At 50.2% G+C, this 10,954-nt stretch overlaps 1 non-coding gene across 1 annotated transcript; it reads right to left on the bottom strand.

The window, feature by feature from the left end:
- On the bottom strand, positions 1–73 carry TRNAK-UUU (transfer RNA lysine (anticodon UUU)). The gene has a single exon. It is a non-coding gene; the product is annotated as a tRNA-Lys (tRNA).
- Positions 74–10,954: the final 10,881 nt, after the last annotated feature.

The following is a 10,954-nucleotide window of genomic DNA, read 5'->3' as shown; positions in this document are numbered from 1 at the left end:
CGCCCGAACAGGGACTCGAACCCTGGACCGTTAGGTTAAAAGCCTAACGCTCTACCAACTGAGCTATCCGGGCTGGTTTCGTACATTTTGGGTACATTTTTTGACCAGTCGAGGGCATAAAACACGCTTGCAGAATGGAGTTCACGTTTGGAACCATTCATGTTCGCCAAGTTTTCGCCGGGCTTAGATGCGTAGTCGTGCTCTAGAACACACCGACCTCAATGCAAATACAGAGCGCATTACTCAAAAGGAAATGATAGGTACTCGGGGTATGCTGCGCAATGCCGCCTGAATTTTCTGCCATGCCACGCCACAGATTAATTGTGCTTTGAGATATCGCTTTTTGGAATGATGCTATTTTCACCAATGGTTGTGATGTTTTTGAATTTGCGTCATTTCCTTTTTCAAGTGTTCTTGGGTGATTCACATGTCGTATCTGTGTAGATGTCTGCCATTTAAGTGTACATTCGTACCCCCTGTGTATGGTTCCACCTTTACATGACACGACCACAAGCAAAGCCCTGCTATCTTCGGTCATTTACCGGCATGGACGCAGGACGCGAAGTACATGAATAAATAAGGAAATGTAACGGTAGCATCCAGAACCTATTCCCCGCTCTCGCCTCCAAGAGCGTGTTGCGTCTCTGTCCGCCAGGTGCGCTGGCGTGTAGGCCGAGCACTCCCCAGCTCACGGTAAGCTGCCATCGCCGTGCCGCCGCCGACCTAGAGCATCTGACCTGCTGCAGCTGGAAGCAGCAGCCCGGGCTGCACCTGAGCTGCCGCAGTTGGGAGCAGCAGCCCGGCCGCACCTGAACTGCTGCAGCTGGGAGCAGCAGCCCGGCAGCACCTGAGCTGCTGCAGTTGGGGAGCAGCAGCCCGACAGCACCGAGCTGCCGCAGCTGGAGCAACAAGCCCGACAGCAACTGAGCTGCCGCAGCTGGGAGCAACAGCCCGACAGCACCTGAGCCGCCGCAGTTGGGGAGCAGCAGTCCGGCAGCACCTGAGCTGCCGCAGCCGGGAGCAGCACCCCGGCAGCACCCTGGACGTCTGCAGCTCGGGAGCAGCAGTCCGGTAGGCAACTGGAAGCAACAGCCCGAGCAGCGGCTGAGCTGCTGCAGCTGGAAGCAACAGCCCGGCAGCAGCTGAGCTGCCGCAGCTGGAAGCAACAGCCCGGCAGCAGCTGAGCTGCCGCAGTTGGGAGCAGTATCCACCGGCAGCGCCTGAGCTGACGGAAGCTACGGAGCTAGACGCAGCAGCCCGGCTGCACCTGAGCTGCCGCAGCTAGAAGCAGCAGCCCGGCAGGCACTGTGGCGTTTGTTGCCGGCTGATCGCCGTCTCATGGTGTGCCGAGCAGGTGCCGCAGCGCGCGTCAGTCCGGGTCGAAGCCGCACACACAGTAACCCGAGGGCGCGCGTCTCGACCACTTCTCACCAAATGTAGGACATGTATGAATATGTAGTTGAATGAGCGTTGTCTGTTAAGAATTCCAGGCAGCTCTATTAAGATGAGAGGGTCGAGAAACATGCAATATTTCTTAAGACACGCAAGAAATTACCCGCAACTATGCCACGCTACACCAGGTTTTCAGCGAAAAGACAGACCTGGATGAAGGTTACCTTATCCTGCTGCACCGCACGATGCTAGATTCTCTGTTTCCGTGGTTGTTTTTCCTACGACGCAGGTTCAGATGTCGTGACTGCCTCGTGTCTCAGACCACGCGGTTACGATTGTTCACTAGCGCAAAGCGTGCCACGGCAGGCTTCCCAGTGATCGGAACGCTGTACAACAGACAAGGATTAGTGTAAGAAATAAGCTCATATGCGGACAGTCAGCCTGAATGACTGAGTACATTCGATATGTGGTCATATTTTTGTCGACCTGAGATGAGCCTGGCAGCGGAAGTTGAAGACTTTGTGCAGTTTGAGGTGGTTTGACAATTTGCGGCTACCATACACGTGGGGCGTACTAGCGTATGTGGAACGGAACCAGGGCCACGGCGATCCCGAGTAACATGGCTGGAGAAAATACGTGTGCATCATTTAAAATGCCCTATCAAATGCTAATTCCCTTGTTTACTACCTAATCCACGTGACAGCCCTATGACAGAGGTTGGTCCTAACGGTTCCGAGATTTCGCGAAGTCTCAGAACACTGTAACACCCGATCCATGGACAGATGCTCTCGGACCTGGCTGAGGTGTCAACGGTCGCCACACAATAACATCTCAGTTTTGGCGACATTTGGCATCAGCCCGTGCTGCAAAAACTGCGTGCACGCTACACCCAGCCACGTCTCCCCTACCTGTTGCACCTCCACTAACCGGACGCGAGGACCCGTAACAGCTAGTTACGGGTCGTCAGCTGGCAATTACCGGACCATTTTACGTTATGTTAACATGTTAACGCCGTAGCCGTGTATGTGTGATGGATGCCACTTACGTGCGCGCAGATCTGCAACGCTGAGTATCGAGATTTTGGCTTTTAAGACTCGCTAACGCTCACACCTGTTACATGAATTGTTACGAATCGATTCTAAATGGGTGGTTGAAATTTCCTGCGTGAACGTGCATTGTCAATGTTTATTGCTTTATCAAACGGAACAATAAATTGCATAGGACATAAAGTCATAACACACGTAACAGTTTAAGAGCTTAAACTTGGAAAGCCCGTAATTCAGGGCTTACCTGCTTCATCCATGGGGCGGTCAGCCCATCCCCTCCCTTCCTTAAAAAAGCACGTGCCGCCACCCTGGATCCCAGGTCACCATGAGCGCATAAATAAAGCACATTGGAAGAATATGTGAGATTTTCCGGCATTGATTACGAAGGCGTTGCTTTGCTTTGCGTTTGCCTCTATTGTCTGTTCTATTGTTTTACTTGTAATTACTTTCAGCAGCCAGACTTAGGAAATGTTTTCGGAGTTAGTAGAAGTTAGGGCGAGGCTATTGTAAGTTAAGGTTGAAATCAGCTGCCAAATAGGGTTATGTATAGTGTAAGTACTACTTTGCTAGATAGTACAAGGAGATAGAAAATCACGAAAAATCTGAAGAACAAACAAAGAGTACTAAGGCAAGAAAGTATGAATGCTGATGTGACCTGATTCGTCAGAAGATTGTGAGTATAAAGGAAAGCTAGGAAGAGTACAGAGTGTGTTTGTGTGTGTGTGGAGAACTTAGGAGTAAGAATTTGGTTCCGAGGAAAGAGCTACATATTTTCAAGGATGGCAGGATTGCACTGATTTTAGCAACGCTAAGGAGTTGGCAAAGGTGTCAGCGGAGCGCGGGGAGCTTAAGAGTGAGGTTTTAGCTACACTCGAGGAGCTCAAGAACCTTAGGATTAGGCAGGACAGGGGTGAGGAGGGTGGACTAGATACAGGTCACAGGGTGCAGGCTAGACAGGGCAGGGTTATAGATAAAAGACCAGATGAAGGCCAGGATGGTAGCAAGGAGGGGCACCCCACTCACAAAGATGGCATATGGCAGGTAGCTTAGAATAAGGATCAAGACCTTCACATGTAAATGTAAGAAGTGTGCACGTGCCTACTAGGAATGGTTTTGAGGCACTACAGAATGGACCCAGGGGTGGGGTGGGCCCAAGTAACAGTGACGGTGAGGCAGTGTTCTGATGGCAAGGGGCTCTCTAGTTAGACATCCCAATAGGGATTTTTTGTAATGGAAGGAAAGGAAGGAGATGTCTAATTAAGCCTGCAGCCAAGATCAAGGACCTAATAACAGTGACAGCGCAGGTCACCAGTGAAAACCAGGCCAGTGCAGTGATTGTGCAGGTTGGGGTCAATAACATAGGGCAGGAAAATAGTAAGAACAGTGATTGAGGATTATATAACCATTGTGGCCACTCTGCAGCACAGTGAGGGCAGGAAGGTAGCAACAGGATCTCCCAAAATCGAAGCACTTCCTAAGTGGAGCTCCAGGACGTTGATGGCCAACGCTAGGGTAGGAAAACTTTGCGGAAAGCTAGGTCTCACTTTTGTAAGCGAGTGAGACGGGTTATTTAATTGTAGAGACCCGTATCAGGGGATGGCCTCCATTTCTCTGAGAACGGTGCACACATTCTGTGTGGGGTGTGAGAGCGTATCCTTCAGGGAAACTGACTCTGGGGATGGGGGGGGGGGGAACATAGAACACCTAAGCAATGAAAATTCCAAATTTTTGAACAGTGAGCCAAAAATAGGTGCGGCCAAAACTTTACGTGGTTATACGCAAATGCAAGAAGCATCAGAAGCAGGCTTAGCGAACTCCTTGCGTGCTGCTTGGGAAAAAAATGAACATGGAAGCTGTTATTGAATCTTGGATCAGTGAGCAGGTTTTTGGGGATAGTTAACGTGAGTTTGAAGTTCTTGGCTACAATGTGTTTACTTTTTACAGAGAAGCGAAAAAGGAGGTGGGACAGTAGTATATGTAAGGCAGAATATAAAATGTCAGACTGTAGATACCATGAAAGACGGGTGATAGTGTAGAATCCTGGGTATATTTCGGTGGATTTGGTTATGGCAAAGGGCAACAAGTTAGGCATTGAAACCTTCTCTAGGCCTCCGAATAGTTATCAGAGTCTGGACACAGAAATTTGCGAAGAAATTGGCAGAGATGTGAATGAAAAATGTGTAGTGCTAGGGGATTTCAACATCCCGGGCTGGAGTGTAGATTTTGAACAATTGCCAGATAACCACAGAAATATAGTTGCCGGTTTGAAAAAAAATCGGCAAGTGGTGTGTGAATTCACTCGGGAAGATAAGGTTTTGGATCTCGTTATGCCTAGTGAGGAGGGGTTGGTAGATGCTTTGACAGTAGATGAGACACTGGAAAATATGGACCACGATATCGTAAGGTTTTCAATGTGTCTAGGTTATTCAGATGGGGCTTATCATACAAATCATGACAATCGAACTGGCGAGTCAGCCTAAGCACGGCTCCGCTACTTGACGTTTGTGTTGTCAGCAGGCGGGCAGCGTCCCAGCGCAGTGCCAGTGAGTTTTCGGCATTCCCACAGCCGGTCAGCGTCACTATCGGGGACCTCAAGTTGAAGGGGTGACCGAAGTAGACTTGTGGTCCACGCAGGACTCTACTGACAATAGCGTGCTGCGGGTGGCTCGGCTGCCAACGGTCAGGTCGCTCTTGAAGTCTGCTTTTTCTGCGGTACAGCCCGAACTTCAAGCAACACCCATCCTTCCTGCACATTGGTCGCGTCTTGTCTCCGGAGTGTATTGGTTTTAGTGCAACCTGACTTTTTTAGAGGGTTCCGTCCAAAATCCCGCACAAATATTGTATCAACCCTGAGGTCTTTTCTGAAGATCCGGAGCTCACGAGCTATGCGAATCAGCATTTGAACGAGCGGATTTTGATTTGAACGAACAACCACGACCGCGTCGGTGTGCAGACGCCTTGTTGTTATCCTAGGAGTGGCGGTAAGCTTGTAAGTGTGAGGGGTAAGTGCAGGTAAGCCGGTAAGTTCTATACCTGGTGCACCGGCCTGTCTGCTGGCACGACCGTTCCGTGTCAGGGCTTCTGTGACGTCACCAGCAGCCACGTCGCCCGCTCCAGACCAGCAAAGCCGGGCAGCTGATACCAACCGGATGACGAGAGCGTTCCGATCGGAGATCATCCTCTTTCAACACTGCGGTCACGCTCGGAGGTCATTATCCTACAACATATGCGTCAGGCTTCTCGTCCGTGACGTAGTCGATAGCGGAAGGCGGTGGAGTCACCAGAGCAGCGGGCCCTTCGTCGTCTCTACCTAAGCTCTCGTCTTCGATCGGCTGCATTGGCTTTTGCGCTACAGGCAGGCGGCGCCCGTCGCGCCTCGCTGGCCGCGTTGATGTGAATACAGGTACCATCGCGCCGGCGTGAATACAATCGCGGTGTAAATCTCCTGGGTGCGCCGGGGTACTAGAACGGGACATTGAGTCTGGCTCTTGGCCAGTGGTTTCATCATCCTAGCGACGTTCGGCAGATGAGGTTCGACGATCGGCAGGTGAGGTTCGACAATCGGCAGGTGAGGTTCGACGATCGGCAGGTGAGGTTCGACAATCGGCAGGTGAGGTTTGACGATCGGCAGGTGAGGTTCAACGCTTCGCGCAGGTGAGGTTCAACGATCGGCAAGTGAGGTTCGACGATCGGCGGGTGAGGTTCGACGATCGGCAGGTGAGGTTCGGCGACCGGCAGGTGAGGTTCGACCATCGGCAGGTGAGGTTCGACGCTTCGCGTAGGTCACAACAGCTCTGTTCAATGTACTGTTAAAACGCACGAACAACGGGCGCTCGGTCGCCGGCGGCAGCACGTCCGTGCTTCCCTTGCAAGTGATGCCGAGCACGCGTGGCGTGCTACATGAGGTTGGTCGGAATGCGGCGCCTCCTCAAAGTAATCGTTCACGGCGTGGAAATTTTAATGGCGTCTACCTTTTACTTGGAGCATCATAATGGTAGGTGCGGCTGTGTTTCCCGGGTATGGTGAGAGGAAATGTACCAGGGCCAGCAAAGTATTTCGGGTCGGCGGTCTGCTGAAAATCCTCCAAATTTGCCTACCGTTTAATCTGGGTCCCACTGAATCATTCCGGGAAGCCTGCCTGCGGTTACGCGCTGATGCACTTTCACTAGCGACGACGAGGGCATAGCACCTTCAAACGTGCGGATCTCATGCCGGAGCGCAATCATTCAACGCACCGGGCGATCGTGGAAAGGGGTTTGAGCGCTACCTTACAGGCTGGCTCCCAGCAAGAAGAGGTGTTGAATTCGCGATCGGCTGGTCTGCGTGTTCTCCGAGAATCGCTGTCGTGACTGTCGACGGGGGACTGCGGGACGGGGTTGTCCAGATCGCGCCTCGGCAACATGCATGTCCCCTGATATCGAGGTCTCATAAAAAGGATTGCATCAGATGTTGTGGATATTTTCTTTCAAAGTACTAGCTGGAAGACTTCACTAGCAATAGCGAAAAACAGGAACTGAAGGCCGTCCTATTTTAATATGTATCCATTTCATATTCCACTTATCGGTCGTCGATTGCCTTCCCTTTTAAACAAGGCTACCAAACAAGGAAATAACGTGCATTGTGTTAGCCTCCTACAACAATTGGAGGAAAAAAAGTGATAACACTCGCAGATCACCGCACGTGCACGCGAATTTCTGTTGGTAGTTGTTCACAGAGCAGCACGCCTGCAGTTTCTGCTTGAACAGCCTCACTTTCTATAAGATTCTTGGTGCTGTTTTCTCATGCTGTTAATGACGTGCGCTGGAGAGCCACTATCAGAAAAATGCATCGCTGCCCAATAGTAAAGCCCTTTTTAAGGCACTAGGGGTTGATATCCCTCTTGCGCATGGTTTCCCTTCCCCAAGGCTTTTCGCATTTGGGCTGACATGCCTGACTGCATAATGGACCATTATACAGTACGTGATGATAATGAAACTGTTAACAGAGCATGTAACTGCTCGCAGCAGGTGCGTCCTCGTGACATCTCAGAAGATTAACGTTAGGACTGTGGCAGTTGGACTCAGTACCTAATTTGGACCATGACCTTCCAAGGAACAGAATCAGCCCGACAATGACCTTGTATCCCGACACGTTTGGGAAAACTGCGTTTCTGGAGTCATCGAGATATAACGCCCCACCACTTCAGACGGTGATGCTTATTAACTCCATCAAACGCTGAAATCATTTCCGAGAAGTTTCGGATCACATGGTGTCACCAGAGTTAAAATGCGACAATTCCAAGTGCGGGTTTGGTTAGGTTGAGACCATATGTACCTGTGTAGAAAATCTAGGAGTTATGTGGAAATGACTAGACATCCAAGAATGCGGACAGCCGCGCTACCCTAACAGCAGCAGCGGGCCCCCTCCCTCACCCCACAGAAACTGCGCCGCATGTGTCGTACACTTCGGGCGCTTGTCAGGGACTAGGTGCTGTGTTGGTATGGGTTTCTTTCTTTGGTGGATTACTGCATAAAATGCAGATTTGGGGAAGCAAGCGAGCTCATTGAAACCACCGGGAGCGTCGACAACACCGGCTTATTGTTGATTTGAAGGAAATAATGCAGCTGGGCAGAACTTTGCATAGAATTTCGCCGCTCGACGCACGTTGCGCAAAAATTGTCTGCATGGAAATCAGAACGAACCACATACACTGATATCAGTACATGATGTCACACATACATGAAAACAACATGTAATGCGGAAAGCGCGGTTGTTCACTTCGTCGCACGTGCGATCCTCGTTTCCCCTGTTCTTCTGGGAAATGTTTTCAGTTCTTAATCAATTGTGACTTCAACACGTCACTCGTATGACTTCTCCCCACCGCCCCGCAAAAGCATTTTGTCTTGCATGCAGTTCATCGCATCACATTTCCCGGCATGCGTAATGAGTTTGTCGCATGAAATGGGCGTGGCCTATGGAATGCCCTGCATCGACACATACGAGGCGTGCGACAACGACAAAACAAAGGTTATTTTTCATAGCCCTCTTGCTAAAAGGGTGTTCGCCACCGACGAGAGTCGGAGTGTCCCGGTGGTACGCGACGAACCTGGCGCACCATGAATGCTTTTCACCGTGACAAAGCAATATCATGCTGATGGCAACGACCAACGGCAGTACGGGCTTCCCCATTCTTTGTTCCTCCTCTACCGCACAGCTGTGCAGCGAGCTCGCCGCCAAGTGCCTACGTAGGCTTCACCAGGTGAATACCCGGACTCCCCCAGCACTATCACGGGCCGGAAATGACCCTTCTGAAACTGACGTAGTCTGTTCAATGCATTAGCGAGGAGCATTAGTCACATTGATAAGACAGTAGTATTGGCCCTATTCCTCGGAGAAGGTCAGGAGAATGGAAATATAACTGAGTTGACATTCCGATAAAGGCATGTTGCCTAAATATCAACCCAACTATATCTCCATTCTCCTGTTTTTCCCCGAAGAATAGGGCTAATACCACCGTCTTATCTTTTGAAACTGGCCTGAACATGTTTCTAGCGGTTGTTTTGTGTTCGCATGGTTCTTAATGGCTGGCAATCTGAACCCAAGCGTGTGCTTTTTTTGTTTTTGGGTTCCAGATGCTGCGTTTGGGCGCCTCGCATCAAGATTTTGGCGGCTGCTTCAAGGGAGTGTGACTAATGTTAACGGTTTTCTCCCTACACGCCTAAGGAGAGTTCGGCAATAATTAGCTCCGGTTAATCTTGGTTGCTGAATGTACATTTGGATCTTGCAACGGTTTTGATTTATCTACTTTTATCGATCCCATCGATGGCTGTGTGTGAACAAATATAATCCTAAAAAGATAAACCAATCAGCGGGCAGAAAAGGGCGAATGCACTAGCTCATATGTGGCGAGTAACTGCGCGCTAGATACATGGCCACTATTTTGGTTGCTAAGCATCGCAGAACAATAGCATTTCCCTTGAGCATGGTGCAGCCGACAAACACGACACAATACGTGTTCCTCATCTCAGTATATGGTAGGCCGACATGAATTGGTGCGCATCAACCGACCAGCCTTACCTTGAGTCTACGCCCATACATCCGCAGCCCTCAGCTGAATATGAACCAAAAAAACATCAATATAATCGCCACCGCCATCGCTGCGTTCGCAACCTGCTGTCAGTGCTGGCAAGCGACACCCTCGAAAAACTATTGGATAGAGCTAACAATACCTTGTCAATGGTGTCCATGTGTTTAGTAATGAATATTGCCTAGGGGCAACCCGAAAACTTTGTTCTTCCCTACAGACCAAAATAAAATTTGGGGGCTGTAACAATATCTCGTCAGTGGAAGCGAACTGTAGAAACCAATGACACCAAAACCTTTAAATCCAAGACTCCTACCATCCCACGTGCACAGTCAAAAATCCTAACTTGACTAGACACACTCCCTTTGACGCTGCTTTTCGTCTGTGCTATGACATCGGTAGTCAAAAGGTGCCTAGCGTCGGATGCAAACTCTCAGTGTGAGTCAGTCCAGACTATTCGAAGCGGAGCATTCATGACTATCATAACATTATGGCGCTGACCATGCTTCTCAATAGAACCGTCATTAGGTTTATCAACATCAGCATCAGCATCAGCGCCATCTTCTCCGCAGTGTGAAGCATTTACACCCTATCCACGAGACTCAGTCACGTCTTCCTCCAGGCGGCCACCCGTGCCATGCCGACGTACATCCTGCGAGTTAATCCAAGTCATTGACTGCCTCACGATGAAAATCCGATCGACGTCGACGTTCCCTGACATGCAATACCATCTTTCACTTGATTTCTCGCTGCTTGTCGGTCAGGAGGAGTATTAGTACACTTCGCAATGTCTAACGCATGCCCTTAATGAGTATGCCCTTAATGCCCTAGAATAATGGCACACTAGGGCGCAGACACCGTTATGCTGCAGATTTCCGTGCGGCAATACGGTGCTCGTCAATCCCAGAGCAGCTGGATTAAGTAGAATAAGCCGTATGCCCTATCATGCACATGTATATGTGAAGAATCCCAGCCGATAAAAACCCGTTCCTTTTTCCGAACTATAACGAGCAGGAAATCATCATCTTAAAAGTGGCTTTTGAACCGCAACAGATGTTCGCGGATTTTTCTCATGGGTCTTTCCGCGGGTCTTGTTGCACGCTGATGCCGCAGATATACTTGAGATGTGCTGTACCTGACCAAGTGAAGGCTTCACGGACCCCCGGTTAGGACAAGACATGACTTCGCCACTGAAGGACCATGCGTTAGACATGACTTTGCCACTGAAGGGCATGCGTTAGACATGACGTTGCCACTGAAGGGCATGCGCTAGACATGACTTCGCCACTGAAGGGCATGCGCTAGACATGACGTCGACACCGAGGGGCATGCGCTAGGCATGACTTTGCCACTGACGGGTATGACGACACGGAAGGGCATGCGATAGATATGACGTCACCACTGAACGGCATGCGTGGGGCGAGCGGTCCGAAGAGCTTGTAGCACGTCCAGT

The sequence above is a fragment of the Pollicipes pollicipes genome, unplaced genomic scaffold (genome assembly GCF_011947565.3).
Source record: "Pollicipes pollicipes isolate AB1234 unplaced genomic scaffold, Ppol_2.1 Scaffold_4265;HRSCAF=5021_pilon_pilon_pilon, whole genome shotgun sequence".
NCBI classification, from domain to species: Eukaryota; Metazoa; Arthropoda; class Thecostraca; order Pollicipedomorpha; family Pollicipedidae; genus Pollicipes; species Pollicipes pollicipes.
This window is presented reverse-complemented; position numbering and strand designations above follow the sequence as displayed.